Raw genomic sequence first — 15,258 nt, forward strand, 5'->3', positions numbered from 1 at the left:
CATTAGGAAGGGCAGAACATACAGTGTATCTGTACACAAGCGTGTCTGAATATCTCAGCTGCTACTTTACAATTGACACAGAAATGAGCCCATCACTAAGACTATGAACACATACGCAAATACAACTTAAATCCTATTTACCAGTTCAAAGGGGTGCATAGAGGCAAGGCTGGTGGGTCTGTGATTATACGGGCAGCACACAAGGTCAAAGATTTGGCTTTAAGTAAACAGAGGAGCCTACACTGTTCCCTGAAGGTCAACAGAGTCAAAACACAGGGTCTGCTAGCGGGATTGCCAGATGATACGATACAGAGCCATGGTCTCAAAAGTAGCCAGGAACTACTTTTCCTACAGAAAAGTATCATGCTGCTACAATTTGGGAATGAGTCAGTCAGTCAGTGCAGAAAATGTTATTTCACACTGAGCCTCCAAGGACTCTCAAGCTAAATGAATAAATGAAGTATTTTAGTGGCGGTAAGTCAGGCATTATCTTTATACCAAGGGTGTCTCAAGTCCAGAACCATTTGACGTCCATATTGTATACATAGAGGGCCTTCACGCTAGATTTGTATTGTTCTGGCTGCTGCTTATTGTATCTTAGTATAGGGAAATGCTAACTAGGGGGATTTACAAGTATATGATAGCTTAAACCCTGCTAAATATAAACTCCCAATTGGTGCTCGCTATCCTGCAACTCTCACTATGCCCTCGGAGTGATGGGCAGAGCTCAGATGACTGATTTCTACATTTAAATAAATATCTAAATTAGATTAGTTCTTTGTGTAGACCTGGGTGAACCACAGGGGACATTCATCATTGTGCCAAAAAAGTTAAATCCACTGGGGTAGATTCAAAGTGACTAGTTCTAGACCTACATTTTATCCCTCGGGCTTATTGCCAAGATGCTGTACCAATATACATGAGGCGAGCTAGAAATCGCAAGAAAGGGGACAAAAGGTAACTGGCTACCAGGTAAGGGTTAATTGTTTGCCTCTGACAATGATGAATTGCTCAGGTCAGGAACTGAATTCCTGTGTGTCTTGCACAGGGCTGAGCCCCCTGTCAATAATTAAGCTTTTTATATTTAAGCAGATTTTATATAAAAAAAAGGAATATTTCCCCCTCCAAAAGTGATGGAAAACTGGCTTCTCCTCACTTCTCTTACTGTAATTTACGTGATATTTTCATTCATGTTTTTAATATATATTTAAAAACTCTTTAGAATTGCTGCAGAGTTTAGCTTGTTGGGTTAATTTTTCCTCCTTTCTATGAGCTAAGTCCCTGCTTTGCTTGGCTTTTTGTTGTTGTTGTTGGCCCCCTTCTAATGGATCTCTCTTTGAGGGGCGTGCCATGCTTTTCTTCTTAAAATTCCTGCACTGAAAGCCTGCACCATACTACTCTCTGCAAAACGTGCTGATGGCACAAATTACAAGCCCCCAGCCGAACACTCCAGCCCCCACCATTCGGGCAGATTTATGTGGGCTCTTGCCGACGTTATTACAAGTCAGAGTTTATTGGGAAATTGTTACATTATGCGGAGTGTCTAACAAATTGCTTATGCTGCTATAATTGGATTACAACAGCCGCTTGCTCCCACCGGTAAGATTAGGCAAGTAGGACTCCTGCCGATCTCTGAGCGTTAGCAGTAATTTTATTTGCCTTGCCTCTCTCTTTCCTAACAACATGCCTCTTTCCCTGCCAGCTGTCTGCTGAAAAGGCACAGGCTTGTTCCTTGGCCCTAACAATGCAATTACAGCCCTGCAGATCGCACTGTTTGTGCATTAAGTACAGAGCCAAAACGAGGCGAATTGATCGTTTGACTTTTGGAGGAGCCATGTGATCTCTGTGTGCGGGTGATCCGGCATGCATCAGTGGGCAATGCTGCAGTACATGCTTGATGATGAACTTGCTTTAGACTATTTCTCCTCCCTGTCCCCTCCCAGCAAAGAAGACACTAGAGCCTCCTCCACACTAATCTAGATCAGTCTACAAAGACAGGCTCAAATGTATTGGCTCCTTTGTTTAGATTAAAATCAGAAGTAATTTTAGCTTCTGAAGCACCTCATTCAAATGTATCTAGTGGTGTCCCTGTACTGGGTTGCAATCAAAGCAGGTCAGTCACAAGTTCATGCTGAAAACATTCATAAAGAATTCTCATGTTTTCCAAACACGTTTTACTTTGAAGCCTTAAATTGGGTAAAAATCTAGTCGATGCTGCCATCTTGGCACAGACCATCACTGCCATCTGTGGTGGCAATCCCTGTCTTGGCACGGCCTCTGTAGTGAACTCTTCAGAAATGGCACTGCTTCTCGTGCCCCCTGAACTGACATGTATTGTCTGCCTCCACAGCCACCTAGGGTTTAAAATGCTCCGTTATGTACTCATAATATTTAACATTTCAATCCTGGAGGATCCCACAGCACTTTAAAACTACAGGCCCAAGATTGCAGCTCTTATTCAGGTGAGTAGTCTTATCTAGTTCAATGTGACTACATGGCTAATGCAGCCACTTCTGGGGTGGAGTGGTGCAAACAACCAGTGCACATCACATTGCATAGCCATATGCACACACAGAGATTATGGCCAAGGATACCAGTTTAAATTCTTATTCTTACAAAATTGCCATTGCATCTTTGGTGCCCAGGCAGAGAAGGCAGAAGCTCAATTTCTAAGATCTCATGAGGAAGACTCAATAGTTTATAGCAGAACACTCAGTTTTTCTCCATCTGAGCGATGGAAAGATGGGCTGAGCTGATGGTAATGCATTTTGAACTTCTAGTTCTAGAGGTTTCAAACTTGATGCTAAAACCAGTAAGCCATCCCCGAAGAGATGACTGAACTTCTGAAATTATTATATCAAGATTAACCTCCCCCCCCCAAAGATACAGTTAGTTCCCCCTCACAGAAGAGTTTAGGAGGATTCATAATTGTAAGGCATTTAGAGATCCTTGGCTGAGAGACAATTTTTGAGTGCTAAGTATTATATTAGTATATTGCTTCAATGTTTCTCAAAGACTATTCAAAAAGTCAGTTTTAACTCTTATTTGAAATATAACTTCGCTGACATAAAATGGCTTGGGGGGGGGGGCGGAGAGGAAGATGGGGGGAGGGGAGGAGTAAAAGAGGAGACTGCCTGACAGTGTTTGCATCACTGGAGACTAAAGAAGCCTGTTAACATGTAGTTTAACACTCAAAAGAAACTCTGAACAGCTGAAATGCCTTATAAATAGCTCAGACCCAGAGGAAGTGCAAACGTCTGCATTGTGAATTGTAGATCTTAATTACAGACAATGGCTGGTACAGCAAGTAGCAGGGCAAAAAAAGTGAAACAGTTGCACTGTTCATAGCTGGCAATAATTCTTCAGGAAAATATTTACTATCAATCAGTTATGAGAAAAGGGACTCTGCGCTCATAAAACAGCACGTTGCTTCTCATACTAGGACCATTTTGCTTCAGCATAATCTGAATTTAAACAGCTTGTTTCCTGCGGATATAATTTTGGAAATAAATAAAACAAGTCTATCAAAATCTGGAGAATGGGTGTGTGGGGGGAGGGAGAATTTCACACATTTCTGTCAGTCATTTGCAAAGAGATTATTAGACTGGGGGGAAGCTGAAGCAAAAAACTTGCCTTGACCTCACAAAAGGTAGGAAACTCCAAATTAAGGTAAAAACCCCAGGCAGACACATGGTCATGAAAGGAAGATCACTATCACATCAAAGCTTTTATAAGCACCTCTGAATTTCTTTGCTATTCAAAGATCTAAAATGCTGAGATTTTTATGGTGCTCTTTACGTGTTCAAAGCACTGTTTGAACATTAATCAATCTTCAGCTACATACAGTACTGGTAAAGTAGGCAGCACATGTCATCCCCATATTACAGATGGGGAGTCTAGCGTAGAGAGGCAAAGTGACTTGCTCAGGATCACACAAGTCAATGGCAGAGGTGGAATTAACTCAGTTCCCAACTCCTAACCCTATCCTCATTCTTTCATCCCAAAACACTTTGCATCAAAACTATAAAGAGGAAATACTAATCACCATGTAAATACAGCCACATTCAGGGCTGAGCACCCAACATTGCACAGGGGTTTAGGACAGAAATTTAAGAAGCTGAAGAATACACTTTCTGATTCAAACTGCCGAGAGAATATTAGGGAAAAAATGTAATTATTCAAGTTGAATTCATCCGGGAATCCAGGATTAACCTTCTCTTCTCTGATTCTTATGTATTTTAAGATTTAACAACATTGTAAAACTGCATTTTTTAAGAAAAAAGATGACCCCCCTGAACGGTGAAGCAGAATTCTATGGTGGTTGTTGTGATGTCTCGAGCACAGTGAATGCTTGGACAGTCTCAAAGAACAGGAGCCATCCATCTGTGACTTAACGGGACCAGAAACAATACAAACGGGCAATTTCAAATACACCAGATCAATCCCTCCTACCACAGCATGGAACCCTAAATGTTCAATTTTAAAGAGTACCTGCAGCTCAACTTGGAATGCAAGAAAAAATTCTGTGCCTCAAACCATGTCTACGCTACAAAATGATGCTGACCTAACTTATGTCGGCATACAGCCGCTGCAGTTATTAAATCACATGCGTGTGCACACTTGGGTTGGCACTGCGTGCTCTCACCAGGAGCGCTTATATTGATTGTACTGTCAGTGTGGGGCATTGTGGAATAGCTCCTGAAAGCCAGTAACAGTTGACATAAGCAACTCAGCGTCCACACTGACACTGCGTTGACCTAACTACATTGACCATGACTCTGTACCACTTGGAGAGGTCGTGTTACTATCGGTGTAGAGAGGCACTTACATCTGCGGGAGCCAAATTTAAGTGAAGACACTTCCACGGCTAGGTCGACACAAGGCAGCTCACGTTGACCTAACCTTGTAGTGTATACCAGTCCTAAGATCTTATCTACACTTAAAAAATTACAGTAGCACAGTTGCACTGCTGTAGTGCTTCGGCGTAGATACTACCTATGCAGATGGAAGGAGTTCTCCCATTGGCGTAGATAATCCACCTTCCCAAGAGGTGGTAGCTAGGCTGAATTCTTCTATCGACCTAGTGCTGTCTACATAGAGACTTCAGCGTTGTTACTCCAACTTCTCGAGGTGTGGATTTTTCACACCCCTGACTGACATAGTTAAATGTCCTAATTTTCTAGAGCAGACCAGGCCTAAGAGTTGACTATTAGGAGATTGCCGTGGAGAATGCTTATTTGCTTAAGATTTCTAAATAAGTGGTGGAGCAGAGAGCCTGAAAAAGATAGTGGAATGCAAGTCTACCTCCATTCCTCGCTTCTTTTGTTTATTCACCTCTTGGGTCATTTCAGAACACAGGAGGTGAAACTAACTAGTTAAAACTAAGCCTTCCCAAAAGAAAACTGTCATGTCAAAACATCCAGAGGCCTTGTATTATTCCAGAGCCAGAACAGAAAATGGGCTGGCTGAGCTGGCAAAATACTACTTTGTGCATAGGTAGGTGTCTTCATCCAAGGATCTCAAAAGCATCTTATTAATAAACCGTATATCACTCCTATGAGGCAGGTATTAGTTAGCCCCATTTTAGAGAGGGGTAAATTAAGACACAGTGGTGAAGTGATTTGCCCCAGGTCTCAGAGAAACAACGGCAGAGCTGGACACAGAATGCAGGAATACTAGTCCCTTGTTCAACCACTATACTCACTTAGGCCTGGTCTACACTAACCCCCAAATTCGAACTAAGGTACACAACTTCAGCTACGTGAATAACGTAGCTGAATTCGACATACCTTAGTTCGAACTTACCGTGGTTCAGACGCGGTCCACACGCGGCAGGCAGGCTCCCCGTCGACTCCGCGGTACTCCTCTCGCCGAGCTGGAGTACCACAGTCGACGGCGAGCGCTTCCGGGATCGATTTATCGCGTCCAGACCAGACGCGATAAATCGAACCCGGAAGTTCGATTGCCAGCTGTCGAACTACCGCGGTAGTGTAGACCTGGCCTAAGATTCTAAAAAAATAATGCCCATCAGCCTGTAAGGACAATGCCCAGAACAAATAACGTGCTTTAGATAAAACCACTGACTACCACCTAATAAGCTGTGTATGAAATCAAGAATCCACAATCACTGTAGCATAGCATAACATGCGACATCACGAATGTGGAAAGAAAGCACATTCCTTCTACTGCACTGTCTAAACTGGAGTTTTCCCCCCATCATAAGCAGGCCAAACCAAGAGCGCAAATACAAGCTTTTGTGCCAGAATGGGGCTGGAAAAGGGACCTTGAAAAGAACGAGTGATACCATGAGGGTAGCATAGAATATTCTAGAAAGCTAGGAAGGAAGAAGTACCATGGAATATGAAACAAAGTGAACACGTGGTACATATGTACGAGGTTGAACTAGCTGCAGATCATTTAAAGCACAGGAATTGCCAACTGAATACAGAAAAATAGGTTGATGGTGGAATTGGGACCTTGTGGTATCAAGTTACAAGCAAACCCTTTATTAAAAGAACCCTTCAAATTAGAAGGGAAGCTACCAGAGCGGGGGAGGGAAGGGGTTGGGGGAAATAATCTAGCAGCCTAGCGTGAACAGTGAGAGCTGGATCTAGTGAAATCCAGTTTACGAGAAGGTTGAAAGACAAGACCTTCCTGCTGAGTAAGGGAAATGCGCCATCTAGGATAAAGGTGCAGCCAAGGAGATTATGGACCCTTCTGAGTTAGCCAGCAGTTGGTAAAAGCCTGAAGAGCCAAACTAAACCAGATCACCTCTGTGGCAGAGGGAGAATAAAATGGGCAAAGGTAGTGAATAAGAGGTGAAGGTCAGCAGCAGAAAGCAAGCCAGAAAGGATGCTGAACAGCGATGAGAAAACTTATTTGCACATCCAAGTGCATTACAGAAAACACGTGCCATACCAGATGCCAGGGGATTTTTAACATGCATCACTCTAGTAGAGGGTGAAGCACACACCAACATCACTATCTGGCTCGGAGATGCTGGCTTACAAAATATGGAATGAACAATAGGAACAGATGCTCATTTGGTCAACTTTCAATAAACCTCATTATAAATCAACACCCTGTCTTTGGAGCTGCAGCTCATGCTGGGTCTTTACCTTATTTAACCGTATATCACCAACTCCTGGGGAGGTTGTCCACTTGTAGCTGCACACCAGTAACAGCAGCACGAGAGGTTCGGAGGTGGGGAACTGGTTCCCAATCATGTTATGGCCTCTGTGGAGACTAAGGAAACCCTAAGGAAGTGGTGCATATATTTTTAACACACATATCCTTTGCAAAAAATGTATCTGAATCAACACCATCTTTGTGTAATGTACCCAAGGGCAGAGGATAAGATGGCAAAGATCAATGGGAGTTACTCCTCAGAACCAAAGTAAGAAATAGTGGACTGTAGGTAACAGCTACATACTGAAAATACCTTACAGGAAACTGTGATTCACTCCACCAGTAGTGCTTCAAATTCAAATATGTCTTAAAAAAGACCATTGCATTCAAATATGGCTAAGTTCCTACATGGGGGGAGTTTCAGAACACAAATTCATGCCAAAAAAGCAGGACAGAGGACAGCAGTAGAATCTCAGCAGCAGTAAAAGTCACCAATGCTTGTTTGTTTGACGAGTAGAATGACCTCCCATATGTAAGATCCAAAGCATCTCATTGTCAAAAACAACCACTGGTCCTTATCAGCCTATGGATTATTTGAGTACAGACAGTGAGATAAGCACTATACCAGCGGTTCTCAAACTGTGGGTGGGGACCCCAAAGTGGGTCGCGACCCTGTTTTAATGGGATCACCCGAGCTGGTGTTAGACAGGCTGGGGCCCAGGGCCAAAGCCGAAGCCAGAGCCCCATGGTGGGGCTCAGGCTTTGGCTTCAGCCCTGGATGGCGGGGCTCAGGTTACAAGCTGCTCACCTGGGGCTGAAGCCTTTAGGCTTCGGCTTTAGCCCCCTGACCTGGGGCAGCGGGCCTCGGGCTTCGATTTTGCCCCACCCCCCACCTGGGGCGACAGGGCTTGGGTGGGCTCAGGCTTCGGTCCCAGCTCCTGGGGTCGTGTAGTAATTTTTGTTGTCAGAAGGGGATCACGGGGCAATGAAGTTTGAGACCCCCTGCACTATACGGAACACTGAGTACCCAAGGTCTTAAAATAGATCCAGACAGCACACTGGGTGTGCCTGGAGGTGGGATCCCCATGCCGCGGTGCCTCACACTTAAACAAAAAGATGTAAAGCTTTTTTTAAAAATTCCTTTGTTTTTCTCTGAATTAGGAAGATGAGCACTGACTAGGTCAATTACAACGGAAAGGCTGCACAGAAGATACCAGTTAGAGACACATTTTGCTGGACAGTGGCAAACAAAAGCTTCTCTGGGAGATGGAAGTCACTCTACCTGCAAGCTTAGATGAAACTGCATATCAGCCACTATACAGATCAGATAAACATCAAGTGCAAACCCAGGAAACAATGTCAAGTTCAGCCGCAGTGGTGCACAAACCACTTTCCTGTGGAATCGTGCAGAAGCAGGATAAAAAACGAACGACAAAGCTTACGAGAGACTGAATGATGACTCTGACGTGGAGCCTAGGACTTGATTCTTACCCAGCGCTGACATTACTGTGCAGTACTAGAGAGGGTAATCACACGGTTAAAGGCGCAGTCCTCGGAATCAGATGCTAATCCCTTCTGTCTTTCACCACTGGATGTCTAAACGGAAGTTAAAAATCCTATGGGACTTTAGGCACAGAGTGCTGACATGCAGGAAGCCCATTCACCCTTGCCAACATTCCCCTTTCAATAAAACACATTGTAACGTCCAAGGCTATGAGACATATCAATCATGGAGGATGAAATCCACTCCTGTGCTGAGAACTAGCACATGGCCTATGAACTCCTATGAAGTCCCACTTAAGTCCTTCACCCTGAGTGCACTGAACAGTTGCTCCATTGCCATGCAGTTACACTACTGGTATATAGCTAACTGGATTACAGTGGACCAACATGTCTACTAGAGTTAAGGTTTAGATCAGCTTTCTGTTTAAAGCTTGACTTTAAGTGCTCTGAAATCCACACAGTTACTCATATTGTCTTGAAATTTGGTGTGCCTGGGTAATTTGACCCAGGGGTTCCCGAGACATGGTCCCCCCCCCCTCCCCCCCACCTCAATGGTTTTCCTGGATTTTACCAAAATATTTCTGCTCACAGACAGGGATCAAACCAGGGCTGAGATCACCACAATGGGGTCTCAGCTGCTCAAAAGTTACCCTCATAGAGTGCATGCCACCTGCTAGCCAGAGTTCAGCTCTCCTTGTAAGCACACAGCTAATGCTCATGTGTGAATGGCTTACACTGAGCATGCAGACAGAGGAGCCTATAGGGTTTGTAGGTTAATATAATAATGGAGATATACCTATCTCATAGAACTGGAAGGGACCCTGAAAGGTCATCAAGTCCAGCCCCCTGCCTTCACTAGCAGGACCAAGTACTGATTTTTGCCCCAGATCCCTAAGTGGTCCCCTCAAGGATTGAACTCACAACCCTGGGTTTAGTAGGCCAATGCTCAAACCACTGAGCTATCCCTCCCCCGTATCTGGAAGTGTCTCACCACAGCTGGATAGCTCAAGGCGCTAAGCAGTCGTCCTTGGATCCTGACTCACTCAGCCAGTGTCACTTCAGGTCTCACTCAGGACAGAAATCTGGAAAAGGTCTGAAGGCATAATGCTAAATTCTGTCAGCCTGTTTTTGTTTTAAATTTGGGGGAACGTAATCAAACTATTTTTGGCAAAAAGAAAAAAAAATAGGCATGTGAATGCTAGCTGGAAGGGAAGGAGGATTGGGGGGTGGAAGAGTGGGGGTTAAATGAGAATGGGGTGGGGTGGGGAGGGGAGAGGGGTTGGGAGACTGGGAAGGGGGACATAGAATCATAGACTTTAAGGTCAGAAGGGACCATTATGATCATCTAGTCTGACCTTCTGCACAAAGCAGGCCACAGAATCTCACCCACCCACTCCTGTAACAAACCCCTAACCTATGTCTGAGTTATTGAAGTCCTCAACTCGTGGTTTAAAGACCTCAAGGTGCAGAGAATCCTCCAGCAAGTGACCCGTGCCCCACGCTGCAGAGGAAGGCAAAAAAACCCAGGGCCCCTGCCAATCTGCCCTGGAGGAAAATTCCTTCCCGACCCCAAATATGGCGATCAGCTAAACCCTGAGCATGTGGGCAAAACTCACCAGCCAGCATCTAGGAAAGAATTCTCTGTAATAACTCAGATCCCACCCCATCTAACATCCCATCACGGGCCATTGGAAATATTTACCGCTAATAATCAAAGATCAATTAATTGCCATAATTAGGCTATCCCATCATACCATCCCCTCCATAAACTTATCAAGCTTAGTCTTGAAGCCAGATATGTCTTTTGACCCCACTACTCCCCTTGGAAGGTTGTTCCAGAACTTCACTCCTCTGATGGTTAGAAACCTTAGTCTAATTTCAAGTCTAAACTTCCTAATGTCCAGTTTATATCCATTTGTTCTTGTGTCCACATTGGTACTGAGCTTAAATAAATCCTCTCCCTCCCTGATATTTATCTCTCTGATATATTTATAAAGAACAATCATATCTCCCCTCAGCCTTCTTTTGGTTAGGCTAAACAAGCCAAGCTCTTTGAGTTCATAAGACAGGTTTTCCATTCCTCAGATCAGCCTAGTAGCCCTTCTCTGTACCTGTTCCAGTTTGAATTCATCCTTCTTAAACATGGGAGACCAGAACTGTACACAATATTCCAGATGAGGTCTCACCAGTGCCTTGTATAACAGTACTAACACCGCCTTATCTTTACTGGAAATACCTCGCCTGATGCATCCCAAGACCGCATAGCTTTTTTAACGGCCATATCACATGGATGAGAGTGGCACAGGCACTAGGGGAGAATAGGAGCAGAGGTGTCTGTCAGCCCTACATTCTCCCCTCCTATGTGTGCCAGGATCTGGAGGGGGCCTTCCTCTCTTCCTCTCTTGTGGAGTCCGAGTGCCTCTCTCCACTTTCGGGTGTGTGGTGGGATGTGGTGGGGGTCACCTGTCCCTCTAGGAGGGTCTGATCCTCTCTCCTTGCCTCTGCATATGAGCTAGAATACAGGCGCATTGCCTCTCTCCCTGCTTTCCCATGTGTGTGCGCTGGGATCTGGGAGTAAGCCCTGCCCCTATATGGTAGTATGCCCCTCCATACCCTTCTTCATATGAGCTGGGATCTGAGGCCCTGTCCCTCTGGGGGGTGTCTGAGCCCCCTGCCTGCCCCACATCATGGGATTTGGGGAGCTTTGTTGTGCTAAAGGGGGTCAGAGCCCTTCTCCATGTGAGTCAGCATTTGGGGAAGGCAAGAACAGGCAAGCTGGAAGCATGCACCAGAACACACACTGCTGAGACTGCAGTGAGGAGCTAAGAACGGGCATGCTTGATGCACATCACAGATCTCTCAAGCACTGGGGAGGGAGGATCATAGAATCTCAGGGTTGGAAGGGACCTCAGGAGGTCATCTAGTCCAACCCCCTGCTCAAAGCAGGACCAATCCCCAGACAGATTTTTGCCCCAGATGCCTAAATGGCTCCCTCAAGGATTGAACTCACAACCCACTGACATGAACAGAGCAGTGCACACCTCAGAGTGATTTGTTTCAGGCTTTATTTGTCTCCATGGGGTTGATACTATCACACCTCCCAGAGCCTCCTATCCTTTCAGTATTATCCTGTGGGGGTGATCTGGATATAGCAGATGACTAATTTCATATGATATAGCAGAGTGCCAGCTCTGCTACAGTTAAGTTTGAGAAGACCTTTCTGTTTAAAGGGTGACTCTTCCAAGTGCTCTAAAATCCACATGCCTGGCTTGTCTTGAAATTTTGTCTCTCTCGTGGGAATGCGGGGTAGGGTTAGTGACCCAAATTTGGCCCAGTTGACCTCTCGAAAAAAAACCCAGCATTTCATAATGTTTGCAGATTCTAGCAACTTTGACCTCTGAAACCCACCCTGAGCAGGAAGAGAATGAACTGTTAATGTTTGGGAAAAACAAGCCTCTGTCAAGGTTTTTTGGGTAAGAAAATATGTTCTACATGTGAATGCTCACTGGGTGGGGCAGGGTGATTGGGGTGGAAGAGTAGGTGAGAATAGGGGTAGGGTCTGCAGTGAGGGATGGGGATATTCTGGGGAGGGAGATAAATGCAATAGAGTGGTAGGGGAAGGAAAAGTGGCTGGGAACTCAAGAAAGGGGTGGGATTGGGGGAGCAGGAGGGGAGAAAACAGGAGGGACTGGACAATGGGAGGGGTGGCAAGGGAAGTTGGGGGTTTAGAGGTGGGAGCCTGCCAATCTTGAATCTCCCCTTCCGTGTGTGCTGGGATTTGGGGGAACCTGCCCCTCTTGAAGTGTCTGAGCCCCTCTCCATGTGAGCTGGGGGGGAGGGGTGGTAATAGAAATGTAAACATCTGAAACCCAGGAAATGAATCATTAAGGTACATGTCAGCTCTGTGTGGAGTGTGTCAGTGAGGGTGGCTGGCCAGAGTGTGAGCGGACCACTTTGGAAGTGGGTGAACTGGATGGAGCTAGGGTGTGGCCCATGAAACCTGGCTGAAGCATGGGCAGGAAGCCCAACTGGGGTTGCGTAGTGTGGGTGAGGGGCCTGGCTTGATGTGCAACATGGGCTCGGCGACATAATCAAGGAAATGCACAGCCCTCAAGTAAGCTGCTGCCTGTGATGTGTGTACACAGCAGCACCAGGCAGGAGACAGCAAGGACCAACTGCTCAGGTTGTAATGGCTTCTACAGTGCTAACTAATGGCTTAATGGGACGGGAAGGCGAGCAGGAGCTGGAAATGTTGGTGGGGTCGCTACATGTTGCAGGAGATGGTGGGGCAGGGGGCGGACAAGGAGAGAGAGACACTTGTCTTCTCTCTCCTGCTTAAAGTTACTGTAGCAACCCTGTAATAAAACGGACAAGATTCTGTGACACAGACCATGAGGGAGATTTCTCTCCCTGGCCCTGTTAGTCGCCACACAGCGCAAGTATTTCAAAGCACGACCATTATTTCCATTCCACTCGAACAAAATGTACAGGAGGGTGGAAGAGCACTCAGGAATCCCATAGCAACTATATGGCCTAACAGAGAAGCCATCAGGATTATTATTGGCTCTGCCACTGGCCTCCTGAGTGGTCTTGGGCAAGTCACTTCACCGTTCCGTGCCTCAGTTTCTCACCTCTAAAATGGGGATCTACTGATGAAAAGTGCTATATAAATGCTAGCTTTTTTTTTGTTATTACCTAGCTACAGTATGTGTCAAATGAAACTCCAAATGAGAACTATAACTGCCTTATCTCTGTATTACCACCCAATTTTCACAGTTTTGAGTTTAACTGAACTTGACATTCTGGAAAGCTGCAAGATACCACCAGACAACCTTAACTCTGCATGAATGAAGTTTTTTTGGGTTTTTTGGTCAGGGAATTTATAAAGTGCTTTGCTACACCTGGAGCGTAAGCGGTTCTGAGAAAGCCAACTTCTATTTCACTTTGTATTGTAACCACAAAACAACAGCATCAGTAACCTGTTAGTAACAGAAACTACTACTAAGGGAAAGCAATTACCCCTATGTAGTAGGGAAACGTGCTCAAAGAAGCCCCTGTTAAGCTAATGCAAAACCAATGCAAAATATATATAAATACTCCATTTCTAGGGTACATATATCCTGGATACGCAGTATTAAGAACACGTGCTTTTCCATGTCTGGGGCCAGAATTCAGCTCCACCTCTACAACATAAAATGAGTCTTGCAGCCTCTGGCACTCTCTCTTTGTTGCTTGTCAGTAGCCCACTAAAAATATTTTTGTAAGGAGTGATTTCATTTTTGTCCCTATCATTTTGAAGGGGCAATTTCAATTCAGAGGGGCACAAATGAAGTTAATAGTTATAATTCTACCACACACCCTCCTCAAAACCAAGATGCTCAGGTCAAAAGGAGCTGTTGCATGGTAGGTGGGCCCCGAATGGAAGCCTTAGACTATCTTGGTAGTAGCTGTACACTGGCTCATTTGTATGATGCTTGTGACCAGCATCATGACCCCAGGATGAAATATGCTAAATACCAAGGGCATTTTGCTGAAGGCTGCAAATCGTGTACCTTGGTATCTTGTCAGGAGTGCTTCACCCATTTTGTATAACAACGGGCATGACTGCAGGTGGCAGCATGCAATACTGTAAGTCTTGATCAAAGAGGGTCATTGGGCAGCAAGGGCCAAGCAGCTGCTCTTTGGGTCACTCGTGTGCAGCATGAAGCTGACATTTGTGCAATGGAACAGCCATCTTCCCACAGCGACAGAAGCACCTTCAAAGGCCAGCAGAAATGTGGGTTCTGAATAGACAGGGCAGATTTAACAGCCATTCAAAATTAACTCCAAGAAAAGGGAATCTCAAGAAGATTCAAGGAATAAGTCAGAAAAGGGAGCAAGCTTTCTACTGGTCACTTTATAGTGACAGAACAACAACAAAATGCCAGCTGGTTTCAGTAACAGATGCTCTGATCTGTCTTGCATGCCCACCGAACTTCTTTCCAGTGGAAACATGGAGCTTATGCGAGGCTGAGCAGATCCTTTACGCAGCCCTTTTTATACATACAGTGTCATGGCTGGGATGTTTTCTGCTCATTGACAATCCCGCATGTATATATCTTATTTTATACTAGTTACACTTAGTTTTAGGAAAAGCAAAACGAGAGGCGGGTGGTTACTGACATTTCACCTCTTATCTGACGTAGTGATATGAAAATGAACATAGTCACTTTTTCTTCCGATTTTCTCTTTTCCCCTTCCCTCCAAATATTGTGTTAGGTTTGTTCTTTTAATTACAAGGTTTTTCCTTCAATGTTCTTTCTGTATTTCCTCTTCACCGATCAACAAAAGGCCCCATGTTGCGAAGCGCCTCCATCCAACATATGTTCATGTAACTCTGGGTATTGACCAGCAGAGGGTACTGGAGACAACGACACAATGGGAACAGTTACTGCTTCCACAGGACATCCAGCCTGTTGATCTGGGTGGCTGGGGACCCATACCCCCATTTATCACAGTCTGGGGAATGCGGCACACTGCCTGGTCAGCCTATAGTACGATTGTGAAAGATAGAAGGCCTGAGCAAACTACTTGTTTCTGTTTAAAGTATGTTAAAAATTAGTTTTTGAAAAACAAACGTATTGCTCA

General features: G+C 45.1%; 1 protein-coding gene across 1 annotated transcript in view; it reads right to left on the reverse strand.

The window, feature by feature from the left end:
- The window catches only part of BTRC (beta-transducin repeat containing E3 ubiquitin protein ligase), a 167,086-nt gene that overhangs the window by 63,475 nt on the left and 88,353 nt on the right, over positions 1-15,258 (reverse strand). The gene's annotated exons all lie outside the window — the stretch shown is intronic.

The sequence above is a fragment of the Emys orbicularis genome, chromosome 7 (assembly GCF_028017835.1).
Source record: "Emys orbicularis isolate rEmyOrb1 chromosome 7, rEmyOrb1.hap1, whole genome shotgun sequence".
Lineage (NCBI taxonomy): Eukaryota > Metazoa > Chordata > Testudines > Emydidae > Emys > Emys orbicularis.